This window comes from Hypanus sabinus, chromosome 20 (assembly GCF_030144855.1).
Source record: "Hypanus sabinus isolate sHypSab1 chromosome 20, sHypSab1.hap1, whole genome shotgun sequence".
Taxonomy (NCBI): Eukaryota; Metazoa; Chordata; class Chondrichthyes; order Myliobatiformes; family Dasyatidae; genus Hypanus; species Hypanus sabinus.
In genome coordinates this window covers 58665797-58691096 of record NC_082725.1, presented here as the reverse complement: position 1 = coordinate 58691096, position 25300 = coordinate 58665797, and positions in this window count along the sequence as shown.

Here is a 25300-nt window from a genome sequence, read left to right as displayed (position 1 = left end):
GTAGAGTGCTAGGTGCCATGGAATACTCCAATGCAAGTTGAATTCAGTAACCTACCTGGTACCATTTACAGTGGAACAGCCATTGACTTTGTTTAATTCTAGAAAGACTAAAGTTCCAATGTGTTGAGAAGGTAACGTTACTGAAAGTAACTTCTGGAGCAGAGGTAGCACACTCATAAAATTGGTTGCAGAGAACTCTAAATCATATGGTTAGTGTGCTAACAATGTTCACATCATGTTAGCACCTAGTAGTTATCAGCAAAATTGAATTGTACACTCCATTGAGTTGAATGCATTACTTTCTATTCAATGCATTTTGTGATTATTTTCTGTACATAACTACTCAGACTGATGTGGAACAGTATAGATATTGCATGTAGAGTGCTAGGTGGCATGGAATACTCCAATGCAAGTTGAATTCAGTAAACTAGCTGGTACCATTTACAGTGGAACAGCCATTGACTTGGTGTAATTCTGTAAAGTCTAAAGTTCCAATGAGTAGAGAAGGTAATGCTACTGAAAGTAACTTCAGTAGCATAGGTAGCACACTCAAAAAATTGGTTGCAGACAACTCTAAATCATATGGTTAGTGTGCTAACAATGTTTACATAATGTTAGCACATGGTACTTATCAGCAAAATTGAGCTGTACACTCCTTTGAGTTGAATGCATTACTTTCTGTTCAATGCATTTTGTGATAAGTTTCTGTACATAACTACTCAGACTGATGTGGAACTGTATAGATATTGCATGTAGAGTGCTAGGTGGCATGGAATACTCCAATGCAAGTTGAATTCAGTAACCTACCTGGTACCATTTACAGTGGAACAGCCATTGACTTGGTTTAATTATAGAAAGACTAAAGTTCCAATGTGTAGAGAAGGTAACGTTACTGAAAGTAACTTCTGGAGTATAGGTAGCACACTCAAAAAATTGGTTGCAGACAACTCTAAATCATATGCTTAGTGTGCTAACAATGTTTACATCATGTTAGCACCTAGTAGTTATCAGCAAAATTGAACTGTACACTCCTTTGAGTTGAATGCATTACTTTCTATTCAATGCATTTTGTGATTATTTTCTTTACATAACTACTCAGACTGATGTGGAACAGTATAGATATTGCATGTAGAGTGCTAGGTGGCATGGAATACTCCAATGCAAGTTGAATTCAGTAAACTAGCTGGTACCATTTACAGTGGAACAGCCATTGACTTGGTGTAATTCTTTAAAGTCTAAAGTTCCAATGAGTAGAGAAGGTAATGCTACTGAAAGTAACTTCAGTAGCATAGGTAGCACACTCATAAAATTGGTTGCAGACAACTCTAAATCATATGGTTAGTGTGCTAACAATGTTTATATCATGTCAGCACCTAGTAGTTATCAGCAAAATTGAACTGTACACTCCTTTGAGTTGAATGCATTACTTTCTATTCAATGCATTTTGTGATCTGTTTCTGTACATAACTACTCCGACTGATGTGGACACTGTATAGATATTGCATGTAGAGTGCTAGGTGCCATGGAATACTCCAATGCAAGTTGAATTCAGTAACCTACCTGGTACCATTTACAGTGGAACAGCCATTGACTTTGTTTAATTCTAGAAAGACTAAAGTTCCAATGTGTTGAGAAGGTAACGTTACTGAAAGTAACTTCTGGAGCAGAGGTAGCACACTCATAAAATTGGTTGCAGAGAACTCTAAATCATATGGTTAGTGTGCTAACAATGTTCACATCATGTTAGCACCTAGTAGTTATCAGCAAAATTGAATTGTACACTCCATTGAGTTGAATGCATTACTTTCTATTCAATGCATTTTGTGATTATTTTCTGTACATAACTACTCAGACTGATGTGGAACAGTATAGATATTGCATGTAGAGTGCTAGGTGGCATGGAATACTCCAATGCAAGTTGAATTCAGTAAACTAGCTGGTACCATTTACAGTGGAACAGCCATTGACTTGGTGTAATTCTGTAAAGTCTAAAGTTCCAATGAGTAGAGAAGGTAATGCTACTGAAAGTAACTTCAGTAGCATAGGTAGCACACTCAAAAAATTGGTTGCAGACAACTCTAAATCATATGGTTAGTGTGCTAACAATGTTTACATAATGTTAGCACATGGTACTTATCAGCAAAATTGAGCTGTACACTCCTTTGAGTTGAATGCATTACTTTCTGTTCAATGCATTTTGTGATAAGTTTCTGTACATAACTACTCAGACTGATGTGGAACTGTATAGATATTGCATGTAGAGTGCTAGGTGGCATGGAATACTCCAATGCAAGTTGAATTCAGTAACCTACCTGGTACCATTTACAGTGGAACAGCCATTGTCTTGGTTTAATTCTAGAAAGACTAAAGTTCCAATGTGTAGAGAAGGTAACGTTACTGAAAGTAACTTCTGGAGTATAGGTAGCACACTCAAAAAATTGGTTGCAGACAACTCTAAATCATATGGTTAGTGTGCTAACAATGTTTACATAATGTTAGCACATGGTACTTATCAGCAAAATTGAGCTGTACACTCCTTTGAGTTGAATGCATTACTTTCTATTCAATGCATTTTGTGATCTGTTTCTGTACATAACTACTCCGACTGATGTGGACACTGTATAGATATTGCATGTAGAGTGCTAGGTGCCATGGAATACTCCAATGCAAGTTGAATTCAGTAACCTACCTGGTACCATTTACAGTGGAACAGCCATTGACTTTGTTTAATTCTAGAAAGACTAAAGTTCCAATGTGTTGAGAAGGTAACGTTACTGAAAGTAACTTCTGGAGCAGAGGTAGCACACTCATAAAATTGGTTGCAGAGAACTCTAAATCATATGGTTAGTGTGCTAACAATGTTCACATCATGTTAGCACCTAGTAGTTATCAGCAAAATTGAATTGTACACTCCATTGAGTTGAATGCATTACTTTCTATTCAATGCATTTTGTGATTATTTTCTGTACATAACTACTCAGACTGATGTGGAACAGTATAGATATTGCATGTAGAGTGCTAGGTGGCATGGAATACTCCAATGCAAGTTGAATTCAGTAAACTAGCTGGTACCATTTACAGTGGAACAGCCATTGACTTGGTGTAATTCTGTAAAGTCTAAAGTTCCAATGAGTAGAGAAGGTAATGCTACTGAAAGTAACTTCAGTAGCATAGGTAGCACACTCAAAAAATTGGTTGCAGACAACTCTAAATCATATGGTTAGTGTGCTAACAATGTTTACATAATGTTAGCACATGGTACTTATCAGCAAAATTGAGCTGTACACTCCTTTGAGTTGAATGCATTACTTTCTGTTCAATGCATTTTGTGATAAGTTTCTGTACATAACTACTCAGACTGATGTGGAACTGCATAGATATTGCATGTAGAGTGCTAGGTGGCATGGAATACTCCAATGCAAGTTGAATTCAGTAACCTACCTGGTACCATTTACAGTGGAACAGCCATTGACTTGGTTTAATTCTAGAAAGACTAAAGTTCCAATGTGTAGAGAAGGTAACGTTACTGAAAGTAACTTCTGGAGCATAGGTAGCACACTCATAAAATTGGTTGCAGACAACTCTAAATCATATGGTTAGTGTGCTAACAATGTTTACATCATGTTAGCACCTAGTAGTTATCAGCAAAATTGAACTGTACACTCCTTTGAGTTGAATGCATTACTTTCAATTCAATGCATTTTGTGATAAGTTTCTGTACATAACTAGTCAGACTGATGTGGAACTGTATAGATATTGCATGTAGAGTGCTAGGTGGCATGGAATACTCCAATGCAAGTTGAATTCAGTAACCTAGCTGGTACCATTTACAGTGGAACAGCCATTGACTTGGTTTAATTCTGTAAAGTCTAAAGTTCCAATGAGTAGAGAAGGTAATGCTACTGAAAGTAACTTCAGTAGCATAGGTAGCACACTCAAAAAATTGGCTGCAGACAACTCTAAATCATATGGTTAGTGTGCTAACAATGTTTACATCATGTCAGCACAGTACTTATCAGCAAAATTGAACTGTACACTCCTTTCAGTTGAATGCATTACTTTCTATTCAATGCATTTTGTGATAAGTTTCTGTACATAACTAGTCAGACTGATGTGGAACTGTATAGATATTGCATGTAGAGTGCTAGTTGGCATGGAATACTCCAATGCAAGTTGAATTCAGTAACCTAGCCTGTACCATTTACAGTGGAACAACCATTGACTTGGTTTAATTCTGTAAAGTCTAAAGTTCCAATGAGTAGAGAAGGTAATGCTACTGAAAGTAACTTCAGTAGCATAGGTAGCACACTCAAAAAATTGGTTGCAGACAACTCTAAATCATATGGTTAGTGTGCTAACAATATTTACATCATGTTAGCACATGGTACCTATCAGCAAAATTGAACTGTACAGTCCTTTGAGTTGAATGCATTACTTTCTCTTCAATGCATTTTGTGATAAGTTTCTGTACATAACTACTCAGACTGATGTGGAACTGTATAGATTTTGCATGTAGAGTGCTAGGTGGCATGGAATACTCCAATGCAAGTTGAATTCAGTAACCTACCTGGTACCATTTACAGTGGAACAGCCATTGTCTTGGTTTAATTCTAGAAAGACTAAAGTTCCAATGTGTAGAGAAGGTAACGTTACTGAAAGTAACTTCTGGAGTATAGGTAGCACACTCAAAAAATTGGTTGCAGACAACTCTAAATCATATGCTTAGTGTGCTAACAATGTTTACATCATGTTAGCACCTAGTAGTTATCAGCAAAATTGAACTGTACACTCCTTTGAGTTGAATGCATTACTTTCTATTCAATGCATTTTGTGATTATTTTCTTTACATAACTACTCAGACTGATGTGGAACAGTATAGATATTGCATGTAGAGTGCTAGGTGGCATGGAATACTCCAATGCAAGTTGAATTCAGTAAACTAGCTGGTACCATTTACAGTGGAACAGCCATTGACTTGGTGTAATTCTTTAAAGTCTAAAGTTCCAATGAGTAGAGAAGGTAATGCTACTGAAAGTAACTTCAGTAGCATAGGTAGCACACTCATAAAATTGGTTGCAGACAACTCTAAATCATATGGTTAGTGTGCTAACAATGTTTATATCATGTCAGCACCTAGTAGTTATCAGCAAAATTGAACTGTACACTCCTTTGAGTTGAATGCATTACATTCTATTCAATGCATTTTGTGATCTGTTTCTGTACATAACTACTCCGACTGATGTGGACACTGTATAGATATTGCATGTAGAGTGCTAGGTGCCATGGAATACTCCAATGCAAGTTGAATTCAGTAACCTACCTGGTACCATTTACAGTGGAACAGCCATTGACTTTTTTTAATTCTAGAAAGACTAAAGTTCCAATGTGTTGAGAAGGTAACGTTACTGAAAGTAACTTCTGGAGCAGAGGTAGCACACTCATAAAATTGGTTGCAGAGAACTCTAAATCATATGGTTAGTGTGCTAACAATGTTCACATCATGTTAGCACCTAGTAGTTATCAGCAAAATTGAATTGTACACTCCATTGAGTTGAATGCATTACTTTCTATTCAATGCATTTTGTGATTATTTTCTGTACATAACTACTCAGACTGATGTGGAACAGTATAGATATTGCATGTAGAGTGCTAGGTGGCATGGAATACTCCAATGCAAGTTGAATTCAGTAAACTAGCTGGTACCATTTACAGTGGAACAGCCATTGACTTGGTGTAATTCTGTAAAGTCTAAAGTTCCAATGAGTAGAGAAGGTAATGCTACTGAAAGTAACTTCAGTAGCATAGGTAGCACACTCAAAAAATTGGTTGCAGACAACTCTAAATCATATGGTTACTGTGCTAACAATGTTTACATAATGTTAGCACATGGTACTTATCAGCAAAATTGAACTGTACACTCCTTTGAGTTGAATGCATTACTTTCTGTTCAATGCATTTTGTGATAAGTTTCTGTACATAACTACTCAGACTGATGTGGAACTGTATAGATATTGCATGTAGAGTGCTAGGTGGCATGGAATACTCCAATGCAAGTTGAATTCAGTAACCTACCTGGTACCATTTACAGTGGAACAGCCATTGACTTGGTTTAATTCTAGAAAGACTAAAGTTCCAATGTGTAGAGAAGGTAACGTTACTGAAAGTAACTTCTGGAGCATAGGTAGCACACTCATAAAATTGGTTGCAGTCAACTCTAAGTCATATGGTTAGTGTGCTAACAATGTTTACATCATGTTAGCACATAGTACTTATCAGCAAAATTGAACTGTACACTCCTTTGAGTTGAATGCATTACTTTCTATTTAATGTATTTTGTGATATGTTTCTGTACATAACTACTCAGACTGATGTGGACACTGTATAGATATTGCATGTAGAGTGCTAGGTGGCATGGAATACTCCAATGCAAGTTGAATTCAGTAACCTACCTGGTACTATTTACAGTGGAACATCCATTGACTTGGTTTAATTCTAGATAGACTAAAGTTCCAATGTGTAGAGAAGGTAACGTTACTGAAAGTAACTTCTGGAGCATAGGTAGCACACTCATAAAATTGGTTGCAGACAACTCTAAATCATATGGTTAGTGTGCTAACAATGTTTACATCATGTTAGCACCTAGTAGTTATCAGCAAAATTGAACTGTACACTCCTTTGAGTTGAATGCATTACTTTCTATTCAATGCATTTTGTGATAAGTTTCTGTACATAACTAGTCAGACTGATGTGGAACTGTATAGATATTGCATGTAGAGTGCTAGTTGGCATGGAATACTCCAATGCAAGTTGAATTCAGTAACCTAGCCTGTACCATTTACAGTGGAACAGCCATTGACTTGGTTTAATTCTGTAAAGTCTAAAGTTCCAATGAGTAGAGAAGGTAATGCTACTGAAAGTAACTTCAGTAGCATAGGTAGCACACTCAAAAAATTGGTTGCAGACAACTCTAAATCATATGGTTAGTGTGCTAACAATATTTACATCATGTTAGCACATGGTACCTATCAGCAAAATTGAACTGTACAGTCCTTTGAGTTGAATGCATTACTTTCTCTTCAATGCATTTTGTGATAAGTTTCTGTACATAACTACTCAGACTGATGTGGAACTGTATAGATTTTGCATGTAGAGTGCTAGGTGGCATGGAATACTCCAATGCAAGTTGAATTCAGTAACCTACCTGGTACCATTTACAGTGGAACAGCCATTGTCTTGGTTTAATTCTAGAAAGACTAAAGTTCCAATGTGTAGAGAAGGTAACGTTACTGAAAGTAACTTCTGGAGTATAGGTAGCACACTCAAAAAATTGGTTGCAGGCAACTCTAAATCATATGCTTAGTGTGCTAACAATGTTTACGTCATGTTAGCACCTAGTAGTTATCAGCAAAATTGAACTGTACACTCCTTTGAGTTGAATGCATTACTTTCTATTCAATGCATTTTGTGATTATTTTCTTTACATAACTACTCAGACTGATGTGGAACAGTATAGATATTGCATGTAGAGTGCTAGGTGGCATGGAATACTCCAATGCAAGTTGAATTCAGTAAACTAGCTGGTACCATTTACAGTGGAACAGCCATTGACTTGGTGTAATTCTTTAAAGTCTAAAGTTCCAATGAGTAGAGAAGGTAATGCTACTGAAAGTAACTTCAGTAGCATAGGTAGCACACTCATAAAATTGGTTGCAGACAACTCTAAATCATATGGTTAGTGTGCTAACAATGTTTATATCATGTCAGCACCTAGTAGTTATCAGCAAAATTGAACTGTACACTCCTTTGAGTTGAATGCATTACTTTCTATTCAATGCAATTTGTGATCTGTTTCTGTACATAACTACTCCGACTGATGTGGACACTGTATAGATATTGCATGTAGAGTGCTAGGTGCCATGGAATACTCCAATGCAAGTTGAATTCAGTAACCTACCTGGTACCATTTACAGTGGAACAGCCATTGACTTTGTTTAATTCTGTAAAGTCTAAAGTTCCAATGAGTAGAGAAGGTAATGCTACTGAAAGTAACTTCAGTAGCATAGGTAGCACACTCAAAAAATTGGTTGCAGACAACTCTAAATCATATGGTTAGTGTGCTAACAATGTTTACATAATGTTAGCACATGGTACTTATCAGCAAAATTGAGCTGTACACTCCTTTGAGTTGAATGCATTACTTTCTGTTCAATGCATTTTGTGATAAGTTTCTGTACATAACTACTCAGACTGATGTGGAACTGTATAGATATTGCATGTAGAGTGCTAGGTGGCATGGAATACTCCAATGCAAGTTGAATTCAGTAACCTACCTGGTACCATTTACAGTGGAACAGCCATTGACTTGGTTTAATTCTAGATAGACTAAAGTTCCAATGTGTAGAGAAGGTAACGTTACTGAAAGTAACTTCTGGAGCATAGGTAGCACACTCATAAAATTGGTTGCAGACAACTCTAAATCATATGGTTAGTGTGCTAACAATGTTTACATCATGTTAGCACCTAGTAGTTATCAGCAAAATTGAACTGTACACTCCTTTGAGTTGAATGCATTACTTTCTATTCAATGCATTTTGTGATAAGTTTCTGTACATAACTAGTCAGACTGATGTGGAAATGTATAGATATTGCATGTAGAGTGCTAGGTGGCATGGAATACTCCAATGCAAGTTGAATTCAGTAACCTAGCTGGTACCATTTACAGTGGAACAGCCATTGACTTGGTTTAATTCTGTAAAGTCTAAAGTTCCAATGAGTAGAGAAGGTAATGCTACTGAAAGTAACTTCAGTAGCATAGGTAGCACACTCAAAAAATTGGCTGCAGACAACTCTAAATCATATGGTTAGTGTGCTAACAATGTTTACATCATGTCAGCACATAGTACTTATCAGCAAAATTGAACTGTACACTCCTTTCAGTTGAATGCATTACTTTCTATTCAATGCATTTTGTGATAAGTTTCTGTACATAACTAGTCAGACTGATGTGGAACTGTATAGATATTGCATGTAGAGTGCTAGTTGGCATGGAATACTCCAATGCAAGTTGAATTCAGTAACCTTGCCTGTACCAATTACAGTGGAACAGCCATTGACTTGGTTTAATTCTGTAAAGTCTAAAGTTCCAATGAGTAGAGAAGGTAATGCTACTGAAAGTAACTTCAGTAGCATAGGTAGCACACTCAAAAAATTGGTTGCAGACAACTCTAAATCATATGGTTAGTGTGCTAACAATATTTACATCATGTTAGCACATGGTACCTATCAGCAAAATTGAACTGTACAGTCCTTTGAGTTGAATGCATTACTTTCTGTTCAATGCATTTTGTGATAAGTTTCTGTACATAACTACTCAGACTGATGTGGAACTGTATAGATTTTGCATGTAGAGTGCTAGGTGGCATGGAATACTCCAATGCAAGTTGAATTCAGTAACCTACCTGGTACCATTTACAGTGGAAGAGCCATTGTCTTGGTTTAATTCTAGAAAGACTAAAGTTCCAATGTGTAGAGAAGGTAACGTTACTGAAAGTAACTTCTGGAGCATAGGTAGCACACTCAAAAAATTGTTTGCAGACAACTCTAAATCATATGGTTAGTGTGCTAACAATGTTTACATCATGTTAGCACATAGTACTTATCAGCAAAATTGAACTGTACACTCCTTTGAGTTGAATGCATTACTATCTGTTCAATGCATTTTGAGATAAGTTTCTGTACATAACTACTCAGACTGATGTGGAACTGTATAGATATTGCATGTAGAGTGCTAGGTGGCATGGAATACTCCAATGCAAGTTGAATTCAGTAACCTAGCTGGTACCATTTACAGTGGAACAGCCATTGACTTTGTTTAATTCTGTAAAGTCTAAAGTTCCAATGAGTAGAGAAGGTAATGCTACTGAAAGTAACTTCAGTAGCATAGGTAGCACACTCAAAAAATTGGTTGCAGACAACTCTAAATCATATGGTTAGTGTGCTAACAATGTTTACATAATGTTAGCACATGGTACTTATCAGCAAAATTGAACTGTACACTCCTTTGAGTTGAATGCATTACTTCTGTTCAATGCATTTTGTGATAGGTTTCTGTACATAACTACTCAGACTGATGTGGAACTGTATAGATATTGCATGTAGAGTGCTAGGTGGCATGGAATACTCCAATGCAAGTTGAATTCAGTAACCTACCTGGTACCATTTACAGTGGAACAGCCATTGACTTGGTTTAATTATAGAAAGACTAAAGTTCCAATGTGTAGAGAAGGTAACGTTACTGAAAGTAACTTCTGGAGTATAGGTAGCACACTCAAAAAATTGGTTGCAGACAACTCTAAATCATATGGTTAGTGTGCTAACAATGTTTACATCATGTTAGCACATAGTACTTATCAGCAAAATTGAACTGTACACTCCTTTGAGTTGAATGCATTCCTTTCTATTCAATGCATTTTGTGATATGTTTCTGTACATAACTACTCAGACTGATGTGGACACTGTATAGATATTGCATGTAGAGTGCTAGGTGCCATGGAATACTCCAATGCAAGCTGAATTCAGTAACCTACCTGGTACCATTTACAGTGGAACATCCATTGACTTGGTTTAATTCTAGAAAGACTAAAGTTCCAATGTGTAGAGAAGGTAACGTTACTGAAAGTAACTTCTGGAGTATAGGTAGCACACTCAAAAAATTGGTTGCAGACAACTCTAAATCATATGCTTAGTGTGCTAACAATGTTTACATCATGTTAGCACCTAGTAGTTATCAGCAAAATTGAACTGTACACTCCTTTGAGTTGAATGCATTACTTTCTATTCAATGCATTTTGTGATTATTTTCTTTACATAACTACTCAGACTGATGTGGAACAGTATAGATATTGCATGTAGAGTGCTAGGTGGCATGGAATACTCCAATGCAAGTTGAATTCAGTAAACTAGCTGGTACCATTTACAGTGGAACAGCCATTGACTTGGTGTAATTCTTTAAAGTCTAAAGTTCCAATGAGTAGAGAAGGTAATGCTACTGAAAGTAACTTCAGTAGCATAGGTAGCACACTCATAAAATTGGTTGCAGACAACTCTAAATCATATGGTTAGTGTGCTAACAATGTTTATATCATGTCAGCACCTAGTAGTTATCAGCAAAATTGAACTGTACACTCCTTTGAGTTGAATGCATTACATTCTATTCAATGCATTTTGTGATCTGTTTCTGTACATAACTACTCCGACTGATGTGGACACTGTATAGATATTGCATGTAGAGTGCTAGGTGCCATGGAATACTCCAATGCAAGTTGAATTCAGTAACCTACCTGGTACCATTTACAGTGGAACAGCCATTGACTTTTTTTAATTCTAGAAAGACTAAAGTTCCAATGTGTTGAGAAGGTAACGTTACTGAAAGTAACTTCTGGAGCAGAGGTAGCACACTCATAAAATTGGTTGCAGAGAACTCTAAATCATATGGTTAGTGTGCTAACAATGTTCACATCATGTTAGCACCTAGTAGTTATCAGCAAAATTGAATTGTACACTCCATTGAGTTGAATGCATTACTTTCTATTCAATGCATTTTGTGATTATTTTCTGTACATAACTACTCAGACTGATGTGGAACAGTATAGATATTGCATGTAGAGTGCTAGGTGGCATGGAATACTCCAATGCAAGTTGAATTCAGTAAACTAGCTGGTACCATTTACAGTGGAACAGCCATTGACTTGGTGTAATTCTGTAAAGTCTAAAGTTCCAATGAGTAGAGAAGGTAATGCTACTGAAAGTAACTTCAGTAGCATAGGTAGCACACTCAAAAAATTGGTTGCAGACAACTCTAAATCATATGGTTACTGTGCTAACAATGTTTACATAATGTTAGCACATGGTACTTATCAGCAAAATTGAACTGTACACTCCTTTGAGTTGAATGCATTACTTTCTGTTCAATGCATTTTGTGATAAGTTTCTGTACATAACTACTCAGACTGATGTGGAACTGTATAGATATTGCATGTAGAGTGCTAGGTGGCATGGAATACTCCAATGCAAGTTGAATTCAGTAACCTACCTGGTACCATTTACAGTGGAACAGCCATTGACTTGGTTTAATTCTAGAAAGACTAAAGTTCCAATGTGTAGAGAAGGTAACGTTACTGAAAGTAACTTCTGGAGCATAGGTAGCACACTCATAAAATTGGTTGCAGTCAACTCTAAGTCATATGGTTAGTGTGCTAACAATGTTTACATCATGTTAGCACATAGTACTTATCAGCAAAATTGAACTGTACACTCCTTTGAGTTGAATGCATTACTTTCTATTTAATGTATTTTGTGATATGTTTCTGTACATAACTACTCAGACTGATGTGGACACTGTATAGATATTGCATGTAGAGTGCTAGGTGGCATGGAATACTCCAATGCAAGTTGAATTCAGTAACCTACCTGGTACTATTTACAGTGGAACATCCATTGACTTGGTTTAATTCTAGATAGACTAAAGTTCCAATGTGTAGAGAAGGTAACGTTACTGAAAGTAACTTCTGGAGCATAGGTAGCACACTCATAAAATTGGTTGCAGACAACTCTAAATCATATGGTTAGTGTGCTAACAATGTTTACATCATGTTAGCACCTAGTAGTTATCAGCAAAATTGAACTGTACACTCCTTTGAGTTGAATGCATTACTTTCTATTCAATGCATTTTGTGATAAGTTTCTGTACATAACTAGTCAGACTGATGTGGAACTGTATAGATATTGCATGTAGAGTGCTAGTTGGCATGGAATACTCCAATGCAAGTTGAATTCAGTAACCTAGCCTGTACCATTTACAGTGGAACAGCCATTGACTTGGTTTAATTCTGTAAAGTCTAAAGTTCCAATGAGTAGAGAAGGTAATGCTACTGAAAGTAACTTCAGTAGCATAGGTAGCACACTCAAAAAATTGGTTGCAGACAACTCTAAATCATATGGTTAGTGTGCTAACAATATTTACATCATGTTAGCACATGGTACCTATCAGCAAAATTGAACTGTACAGTCCTTTGAGTTGAATGCATTACTTTCTCTTCAATGCATTTTGTGATAAGTTTCTGTACATAACTACTCAGACTGATGTGGAACTGTATAGATTTTGCATGTAGAGTGCTAGGTGGCATGGAATACTCCAATGCAAGTTGAATTCAGTAACCTACCTGGTACCATTTACAGTGGAACAGCCATTGTCTTGGTTTAATTCTAGAAAGACTAAAGTTCCAATGTGTAGAGAAGGTAACGTTACTGAAAGTAACTTCTGGAGTATAGGTAGCACACTCAAAAAATTGGTTGCAGGCAACTCTAAATCATATGCTTAGTGTGCTAACAATGTTTACGTCATGTTAGCACCTAGTAGTTATCAGCAAAATTGAACTGTACACTCCTTTGAGTTGAATGCATTACTTTCTATTCAATGCATTTTGTGATTATTTTCTTTACATAACTACTCAGACTGATGTGGAACAGTATAGATATTGCATGTAGAGTGCTAGGTGGCATGGAATACTCCAATGCAAGTTGAATTCAGTAAACTAGCTGGTACCATTTACAGTGGAACAGCCATTGACTTGGTGTAATTCTTTAAAGTCTAAAGTTCCAATGAGTAGAGAAGGTAATGCTACTGAAAGTAACTTCAGTAGCATAGGTAGCACACTCATAAAATTGGTTGCAGACAACTCTAAATCATATGGTTAGTGTGCTAACAATGTTTATATCATGTCAGCACCTAGTAGTTATCAGCAAAATTGAACTGTACACTCCTTTGAGTTGAATGCATTACTTTCTATTCAATGCAATTTGTGATCTGTTTCTGTACATAACTACTCCGACTGATGTGGACACTGTATAGATATTGCATGTAGAGTGCTAGGTGCCATGGAATACTCCAATGCAAGTTGAATTCAGTAACCTACCTGGTACCATTTACAGTGGAACAGCCATTGACTTTGTTTAATTCTGTAAAGTCTAAAGTTCCAATGAGTAGAGAAGGTAATGCTACTGAAAGTAACTTCAGTAGCATAGGTAGCACACTCAAAAAATTGGTTGCAGACAACTCTAAATCATATGGTTAGTGTGCTAACAATGTTTACATAATGTTAGCACATGGTACTTATCAGCAAAATTGAGCTGTACACTCCTTTGAGTTGAATGCATTACTTTCTGTTCAATGCATTTTGTGATAAGTTTCTGTACATAACTACTCAGACTGATGTGGAACTGTATAGATATTGCATGTAGAGTGCTAGGTGGCATGGAATACTCCAATGCAAGTTGAATTCAGTAACCTACCTGGTACCATTTACAGTGGAACAGCCATTGACTTGGTTTAATTCTAGAAAGACTAAAGTTCCAATGTGTAGAGAAGGTAACGTTACTGAAAGTAACTTCTGGAGCATAGGTAGCACACTCATAAAATTGGTTGCAGACAACTCTAAGTCATATGGTTAGTGTGCTAACAATGTTTACATCATGTTAGCACATAGTACTTATCAGCAAAATTGAACTGTACACTCCTTTGAGTTGAATGCATTACTTTCTATTTAATGTATTTTGTGATATGTTTCTGTACATAACTACTCAGACTGATGTGGACACTGTATAGATATTGCATGTAGAGTGCTAGGTGGCATGGAATACTCCAATGCAAGTTGAATTCAGTAACCTACCTGGTACTATTTACAGTGGAACATCCATTGACTTGGTTTAATTCTAGATAGACTAAAGTTCCAATGTGTAGAGAAGGTAACGTTACTGAAAGTAACTTCTGGAGCATAGGTAGCACACTCATAAAATTGGTTGCAGACAACTCTAAATCATATGGTTAGTGTGCTAACAATGTTTACATCATGTTAGCACCTAGTAGTTATCAGCAAAATTGAACTGTACACTCCTTTGAGTTGAATGCATTACTTTCTATTCAATGCATTTTGTGATAAGTTTCTGTACATAACTAGTCAGACTGATGTGGAAATGTATAGATATTGCATGTAGAGTGCTAGGTGGCATGGAATACTCCAATGCAAGTTGAATTCAGTAACCTAGCTGGTACCATTTACAGTGGAACAGCCATTGACTTGGTTTAATTCTGTAAAGTCTAAAGTTCCAATGAGTAGAGAAGGTAATGCTACTGAAAGTAACTTCAGTAGCATAGGTAGCACACTCAAAAAATTGGCTGCAGACAACTCTAAATCATATGGTTAGTGTGCTAACAATGTTTACATCATGTCAGCACATAGTACTTATCAGCAAAATTGAACTGTACACTCCTTTCAGTTGAATGCATTACTTTCTATTCAATGCATTTTGTGATAAGTTTCTGTACATAACTAGTCAGACTGATGTGGAACTGTATAGATATTGCATGTAGAGTGCTAGTTGGCATGGAATACTCCAATGCAAGTTGAATTCAGTAACCTTGCCTGTACCAATTACAGTGGAACAGCCATTGACTTGGTTTAATTCTGTAAAGTCTAAAGTTCCAATGAGTAGAGAAGGTAATGCTACTGAAAGTAACTTCAGTAGCATAGGTAGCACACTCAAAAAATTGGTTGCAGACAACTCTAAATCATATGGTTAGTGTGCTAACAATATTTACATCATGTTAGCACATGGTACCTATCAGCAAAATTGAACTGTACAGTCCTTTGAGTTGAATGCATTACTTTCTGTTCAATGCATTTTGTGATAAGTTTCTGTACATAACTACTCAGACTGATGTGGAACTGTATAGATTTTGCATGTAGAGTGCTAGGTGGCATGGAATACTCCAATGCAAGTTGAATTCAGTAACCTACCTGGTACCATTTACAGTGGAAGAGCCATTGTCTTGGTTTAATTCTAGAAAGACTAAAGTTCCAATGTGTAGAGAAGGTAACGTTACTGAAAGTAACTTCTGGAGCATAGGTAGCACACTCAAAAAATTGTTTGCAGACAACTCTAAATCATATGGTTAGTGTGCTAACAATGTTTACATCATGTTAGCACATAGTACTTATCAGCAAAATTGAACTGTACACTCCTTTGAGTTGAATGCATTACTATCTGTTCAATGCATTTTGAGATAAGTTTCTGTACATAACTACTCAGACTGATGTGGAACTGTATAGATATTGCATGTAGAGTGCTAGGTGGCATGGAATACTCCAATGCAAGTTGAATTCAGTAACCTAGCTGGTACCATTTACAGTGGAACAGCCATTGACTTTGTTTAATTCTGTAAAGTCTAAAGTTCCAATGAGTAGAGAAGGTAATGCTACTGAAAGTAACTTCAGTAGCATAGGTAGCACACTCAAAAAATTGGTTGCAGACAACTCTAAATCATATGGTTAGTGTGCTAACAATGTTTACATAATGTTAGCACATGGTACTTATCAGCAAAATTGAACTGTACACTCCTTTGAGTTGAATGCATTACTTCTGTTCAATGCATTTTGTGATAGGTTTCTGTACATAACTACTCAGACTGATGTGGAACTGTATAGATATTGCATGTAGAGTGCTAGGTGGCATGGAATACTCCAATGCAAGTTGAATTCAGTAACCTACCTGGTACCATTTACAGTGGAACAGCCATTGACTTGGTTTAATTATAGAAAGACTAAAGTTCCAATGTGTAGAGAAGGTAACGTTACTGAAAGTAACTTCTGGAGTATAGGTAGCACACTCAAAAAATTGGTTGCAGACAACTCTAAATCATATGGTTAGTGTGCTAACAATGTTTACATCATGTTAGCACATAGTACTTATCAGCAAAATTGAACTGTACACTCCTTTGAGTTGAATGCATTCCTTTCTATTCAATGCATTTTGTGATATGTTTCTGTACATAACTACTCAGACTGATGTGGACACTGTATAGATATTGCATGTAGAGTGCTAGGTGCCATGGAATACTCCAATGCAAGCTGAATTCAGTAACCTACCTGGTACCATTTACAGTGGAACATCCATTGACTTGGTTTAATTCTAGAAAGACTAAAGTTCCAATGTGTAGAGAAGGTAACGTTACTGAAAGTAACTTCTGGAGCATAGGCAGCACACTCATAAAATTGGTTGCAGACAACTCTAAATCATATGGTTAGTGTGCTAACAATGTTTACATCATGTTAGCATCTAATAGTTATCTGCAAAATTGAACTGTACACTCCTTTGAGTTGAATGCATTACTTTCTATTCAATGCATTTTGTGATCTGTTTCTGTACATAACTACTCCGACTGATGTGGACACTGTATAGATATTGCATGTAGAGTGCTAGATGCCATGGAATACTCCAATGCAAGTTGAATTCAGTAACCTACCTGGTACCATTTACAGTGGAACATCCATTGACTTTGTTTAATTCTAGAAAGACTAAAGTTCCAATGTGTTGAGAAGGTAACGTTACTGAAAGTAACTTCTGGAGCAGAGGTAGCACACTCATAAAATTGGTTGCAGAGAACTCTAAATCATATGGTTAGTGTGCTAACAATGTTTACATCATGTTAGCACCTAGTAGTTATCAGCAAAATTGAATTGTACACTCCATTGAGTTGAATGCATTACTTTCTATTCAATGCATTCTGTGGTAAGGTTGTGTACATAACTATTCTGGGCGATTTGGAATGGTATAGATATTGCATGTAGAGTGCTAGGTGCCATGGAATACTCCAATGCAAGCTGAATTCAGTAACCTACCTGGTACCATTTACAGTGGAACAGCCATTGACTTGGTTTAATTCTGTATAGGCAATTGTTCCAATGAGTAGTGAAGGTAATGCTACTGAAAGTAACTTCAGTAGCATAGGTAGCACACTCAAAAAATTGGTTGCAGACAACTCTAAATCATATGGTTAGTGTGCTAACAATCTTTACATCATGTTAGCACATAGTACTTATCAGCAAAATTGAACTGTACACTCCTTTGAGTTGAATGCATTACTTTCTATTCAATGTATTTTGTGATATGTTTCTGTACATAGCTACTCAGACTGATGTGGACACTGTATAGATATTGCATGTAGAGTGCTAGGTGGCATGGAATACTCCAATGCAAGTTGAATTCAGTAACCTACCTGGTACCATTTACAGTGGAACATCCATTGACTTGGTTTAATTCTAGAAAGACTAAAGTTCCAATGTGTAGAGAAGGTAACGTTACTGAAAGTAACTTCTGGAGCATAGGTAGCACACTCATAAAATTGGTTGCAGACAACTCTAAATAATATGATTAGTGTGCTAACAATGTTTACATCATGTTAGCACCTAGTAGTTATCAGCAAAATTGAACTGTACACTCCTTTGAGTTGAATGCATTACTTTCTATTCAATGCATTTTGTGATTATTTTCTGTACATAACTACTCAGACTGATGTGGAACAGTATAGATATTGCATGTAGAGTGCTAGGTGGCATGGAATACTCCAATGCAAGTTGAATTCAGTAAACTAGCTGGTACCATTTACAGTGGAACAGCCATTGACTTGGTGTAATTCTGTAAAGTCTAAAGTTCCAATGAGTAGAGAAGGTAATGCTACTGAAAGTAACTTCAGTAGCATAGGTAGCACACTCAAAAAATTGGTTGCAGACAACTCTAAATCATATGGTTAGTGTGCTAACAATGTTTACATAATGTTAGCACATGGTACTTATCAGCAAAATTGAGCTGTACACTCCTTTGAGTTGAATGCATTACTTTCTGTTCAATGCATTTTGTGATAAGTTTCTGTACATAACTAGTCAGACTGATGTGGAACTGTATAGATATTGCATGTAGAGTGCTAGTTGGCATGGAATACTCCAATGCAAGTTGAATTCAGTAACCTAGCCTGTACCATTTACAGTGGAACAGCCATTGACTTGGTTTAATTCAAGAAAGACTAAAGTTACAATGTGTTGAGAAGGTAACGTTACTGAAAGTAACTTCTGGAGCATAGGTAGCACACTCATAAAATTGGTTGCAGACAACTCTAAATCATATGGTTAGTGTGCTAACAATGTTTATATCATGTCAGCACCTAGTAGTTATCAGCAAAATTGAGCTGTACACTCCTTTGAGTTGAATGCATTACTTTCTATTCAATGCATTTTGTGATCTGTTTCTGTACATAACTACTCCGACTGATGTGGACACTGTATAGATATTGCATGTAGAGTGCTAGGTGCCATGGAATACTCCAATGCAAGTTGAATTCAGTACCCTACCTGGTACCATTTACAGTGGAACAGCCATTGACTTTGTTTAATTCTAGAAAGACTAAAGTTCCAATGTGTTGAGAAGGTAACGTTACTGAAAGTAACTTCTGGAGCAGAGGTAGCACACTCATAAAATTGGTTGCAGAGAACTCTAAATCATATGGTTAGTGTGCTAACAATGTTTACATCATGTTAGCACCTGGTAGTTATCAGCAAAATTGAATTGTACACTCCATTGAGTTGAATGCATTACTTTCTGTTCAATGCATTCTGTGGTAAGGTTGTGTACATAACTATTCTGGGTGATTTGGAACGGTATAGATATTGCATGTAGAGTGCTAGGTGCCATGGAATACTCCAATGCAAGCTGAATTCAGTAACCTACCTGGTACCATTTACAGTGGAACATCCATTGACTTGGTTTAATTCTAGAAAGACTAAAGTTCCAATGTGTAGAGAAGGTAACGTTACTGAAAGTAACTTCTGGAGCATAGGCAGCACACTCATAAAATTGGTTGCAGACAACTCTAAATCATATGGTTAGTGTGCTAACAATGTTTACATCATGTTAGCACCTAGTAGTTATCTGCAAAATTGAACTGTACACTCCTTTGAGTTGAATGCATTACTTTCTGTTCAATGCATTTTGTGATCTGTTTCTGTACATAACTACTCCGACTGATGTGGACACTGTATAGATATTGCATGTAGAGTGCTAGGTGCCATGGAATACTCCAATGCAAGTTGAATTCAGTACCCTACCTGGTACCATTTACAGTGGAACAGCCATTGACTTTGTTTAATTCTAGAAAGACTAAAGTTCCAATGTGTTGAGAAGGTAACGTTACTGAAAGTAACTTCTGGAGCAGAGGTAGCACACTCATAAAATTGGTTGCAGAGAACTCTAAATCATATGGTTAGTGTGCTAACAATGTTTACATCATGTTAGCACCTGGTAGTTATCAGCAAAATTGAATTGTACACTCCATTGAGTTGAATGCATTACTTTCTGTTCAATGCATTCTGTGGTAAGGTTGTGTACATAACTATTCTGGGTGATTTGGAACGGTATAGATATTGCATGTAGAGTGCTAGGTGCCATGGAATACTCCAATGCAAGCTGAATTCAGTAACCTACCTGGTACCATTTACAGTGGAACATCCATTGACTTGGTTTAATTCTAGAAAGACTAAAGTTCCAATGTGTAGAGAAGGTAACGTTACTGAAAGTAACTTCTGGAGCATAGGCAGCACACTCATAAAATTGGTTGCAGACAACTCTAAATCATATGGTTAGTGTGCTAACAATGTTTACATCATGTTAGCACCTAGTAGTTATCTGCAAAATTGAACTGTACACTCCTTTGAGTTGAATGCATTACTTTCTGTTCAATGCATTTTGTAATAAGTTTCTGTACATAACTACTCAGACTGATGTGGAACTGTATAGATATTGCATGTAGAGTGCTAGGTGGCATGGAATACTCCAATGCAAGTTGAATTCAGTAACCTAGCTGGTACCATTTACAGTGGAACAGCCATTGACTTTGTTTAATTCTAGAAAGACTAAAGTTCCAATGTGTTGAGAAGGTAACGTTACTGAAAGTAACTTCTTGAGCAGAGGTAGCACACTCATAAAATTGGTTGCAGAGAACTCTAAATCATATGGTTAGTGTGCTAACAATGTTTACATCATGTTAGCACCTAGTAGTTATCAGCAAAATTGAATTGTACACTCCATTGAGTTGAATGCATTACTTTCTATTCAATGCATTCTGTGGTAAGGTTGTGTACATAACTATTCTGGGCGATTTGGAACGGTATAGATATTGCAAGTAGAGTGCTAGGTGCCATGGAATACTCCAATGGAAGCTGAATTCAGTAACCTACCTGGTACCATTTACAGTGGAACAGCCATTGACTTGGTTTATTTCTGTAAAGGCAATTGTTCCAATGAGTAGTGAAGGTAATGCTACTGAAAGTAACTTCAGTAGCATAGGTAGCACACTCAAAAAATTGGTTGCAGACAACTCTAAATCATATGGTTAGTGTGCTAACAATGTTTACATCATGTTAGCACATAGTACTTATCAGCAAAATTGAACTGTACACTCCTTTGAGTTGAATTCATTACTTTCTATTCAATGTATTTTGTGATATGTTTCTGTACATAACTACTCAGACTGATGTGGACACTGTATAGATATTGCATGTAGAGTGCTAGGTGGCATGGAATACTCCAATGCAAGTTGAATTCAGTAACCTACCTGGTACCATTTACAGTGGAACATCCATTGACTTGGTTTAATTCTAGAAAGACTAAAGTTCCAATGTGTAGAGAAGGTAACGTTACTGAAAGTAACTTCTGGAGCATAGGTAGCACACTCATAAAATTGGTTGCAGACAACTCTAAATCATATGCTTAGTGTGCTAACAATGTTTACATCATGTTAGCACCTAGTAGTTATCAGCAAAATTGAACTGTACACTCCTTTGAGTTGAATGCATTACGTTCTATTCAATGCATTTTGTGATTATTTTCTGTACGTAACTACTCAGACTGATGTGGAACAGTATAGATATTGCATGTAGAGTGCTAGGTGGCATGGAATACTCCAATGCAAGTTGAATTCAGTAAACTAGCTGGTACCATTTACAGTGGAACAGCCATTGACTTGGTGTAATTCTGTAAAGTCTAAAGTTCCAATGAGTAGAGAAGGTAATGCTACTGAAAGTAACTTCAGTAGCATAGGTAGCACACTCAAAAAATTGGTTGCAGACAACTCTAAATCATATGGTTAGTGTGCTAACAATGTTTACATCATGTTAGCACATGGTACTTATCAGCAAAATTGAACTGTACACTCCTTTGAGTTGAATGCATTACTTTCTGTTCAATGCATTTTGTGATAAGTTTCTGTACATAACTACTCAGACTGATGTGGAACTGTATAGATATTGCATGTAGAGTGCTAGGTGGCATGGAATACTCCAATGCAAGTTGAATTCAGTAACCTACCTGGTACCATTTACAGTGGAACAGCCATTGTCTTGGTTTAATTCTAGAAAGACTAAAGTTCCAATGTGTAGAGAAGGTAACGTTACTGAAAGTAACTTCTGGAGCATGGGTAGCACACTCAAAAAATTGTTTGCAGACAACTCTAAATCATATGGTTAGTGTGCTAACAATGTTTACATCATGTTAGCACATAGTACTTATCAGCAAAATTGAACTGTACACTCCTTTGAGTTGAATGCATTACTTTCTGTTCAATGCATTTTGAGATAAGTTTCTGTACATAACTACTCAGACTGATGTGGAACAGTATAGATATTGCATGTAGAGTGCTAGGTGGCATGGAATACTCCAATGCAAGTTGAATTCAGTAAACTAGCTGGTACCATTTACAGTGGAACAGCCATTGACTTGGTGTAATTCTGTAAAGTCTAAAGTTCCAATGAGTAGAGAAGGTAATGCTACTGAAAGTAACTTCAGTAGCATAGGTAGCACACTCAAAAAATTGGTTGCAGACAACTCTAAATCATATGGTTAGTGTGCTAACAATGTTTACATAATGTTAGCACATGGTACTTATCAGCAAAATTGAGCTGTACACTCCTTTGAGTTGAATGCATTACTTTCTGTTCAATGCATTTTGTGATAAGCTTCTGTACATAACTAGTCAGACTGATGTGGAACTGTATAGATATTGCATGTAGAGTGCTAGGTGGCATGGAATACTCCAATGCAAGTTGAATTCAGTAACCTACCTGGTACCATTTACAGTGGAACAGCCATTGACTTGGTTTAATTCTAGAAAGACTAAAGTTCCAATGTGTAGAGAAGGTAACGTTACTGAAAGTAACTTCTGGAGCATAGGTAGCACACTCATAAAATTGGTTGCAGACAACTCTAAGTCATATGGTTAGTGTGCTAACAATGTTTACATCATGTTAGCACATAGTACTTATCAGCAAAATTGAACTGTACACTCCTTTGAGTTGAATGCATTACTTTCTATTTAATGTATTTTGCGATATGTTTCTGTACATAACTACTCAGACTGATGTGGACACTGTATAGATATTGCATGTAGAGTGCTAGGTGGCATGGAATACTCCAATGCAAGTTGAATTCAGTAACCTACCTGGTACTATTTACAGTGGAACATCCATTCACTTGGTTTAATTCTAGATAGACTAAAGTTCCAATGTGTAGAGAAGGTAACGTTACTGAAAGTAACTTCTGGAGCATAGGTAGCACACTCATAAAATTGGTTGCAGACAACTCTAAATCATATGGTTAGTGTGCTAACAATGTTTACATCATGTTAGCACCTAGTAGTTATCAGCAAAATTGAACTGTACACTCCTTTGAGTTGAATGCATTACTTTCTATTCAATGCATTTTGTGATAAGTTTCTGTACATAACTAGTCAGACTGATGTGGAACTGTATAGATATTGCATGTAGAGTGCTAGGTGGCATGGAATACTCCAATGCAAGTTGAATTAAGTAACCTAGCTGGTACCATTTACAGTGGAACAGCCATTGACTTGGTTTAATTCTGTAAAGTCTAAAGTTCCAATGAGTAGAGAAGGTAATGCTACTGAAAGTAACTTCAGTAGCATAGGTAGCACACTCAAAAAATTGGTTGCAGACAACTCTAAATCATATGGTTAGTGTGCTAACAATATTTACATCATGTTAGCACATGGTACTTATCAGCAAAATTGAACTGTACAGTCCTTTGAGTTGAATGCATTACTTTCTGTTCAATGCATTTTCTGATAAGTTTCTGTACATAACTACTCAGACTGATGTGGAACTGTATAGATATTGCATGTAGAGTGCTAGGTGGCATGGAATACTCCAATGCAAGTTGAATTCAGTAACCTACCTGGTACCATTTACAGTGGAACAGCCATTGACTTGGTTTAATTATAGAAAGACTAAAGTTCCAATGTGTAGAGAAGGTAACGTTACTGAAAGTAACTTCTGGAGTATAGGTAGCACACTCAAAAAATTGGTTGCAGACAACTCTAAATCATATGGTTAGTGTGCTAACAATGTTTACATCATGTTAGCACATAGTACTTATCAGCAAAATTGAACTGTACACTCCTTTGAGTTGAATGCATTACTTTCTATTCAATGCATTTTGTGATATGTTTCTGTACATAACTACTCAGACTGATGTGGACACTGTATAGATATTGCATGTAGAGTGCTAGGTGCCATGGAATACTCCAATGCAAGTTGAATTCAGTAACCTACCTGGTACCATTTACAGTGGAACAGCCATTGACTTGGTTTAATTCAAGAAAGACTAAAGTTACAATGTGTTGAGAAGGTAACGTTACTGAAAGTAACTTCTGGAGCATAGGTAGCACACTCATAAAATTGGTTGCAGACAACTCTAAATCATATGGTTAGTGTGCTAACAATGTTTATATCATGTCAGCACCTAGTAGTTATCAGCAAAATTGAGCTGTACACTCCTTTGAGTTGAATGCATTACTTTCTATTCAATGCATTTTGTGATCTGTTTCTGTACATAACTACTCCGACTGATGTGGACACTGTATAGATATTGCACGTAGAGTGCTAGGTGCCATGGAATACTCCAATGCAAGTTGAATTCAGTAACCTACCTGGTACCATTTACAGTGGAACAGCCATTGACTTTGTTTAATTCTTGAAAGTCTAAAGTTCCAATGAGTAGAGAAGGTAATACTACTGAAAGTAACTTCTGTAGCATAGGTAGCACACTCAAAAAATTGGTTGCAGACAACTCTAAATCATATGGTTAGTGTGCTAACAATGTTTACATCATGTTAGCACATAGTACTTATCAGCAAAATTGAACTGTACACTCCTTTGAGTTGAATGCATTACTTTCTGTTCAATGCATTTTGTGATATGTTTCTGTACATAACTACTCAGACTGATGTGGACACTGTATAGATATTGCATGTAGAGTGCTAGGTGGCATGGAATACTCCAATGCAAGTTGAATTCAGTAACCTACCTGGTACTATTTACAGTGGAACATCCATTGACTTGGT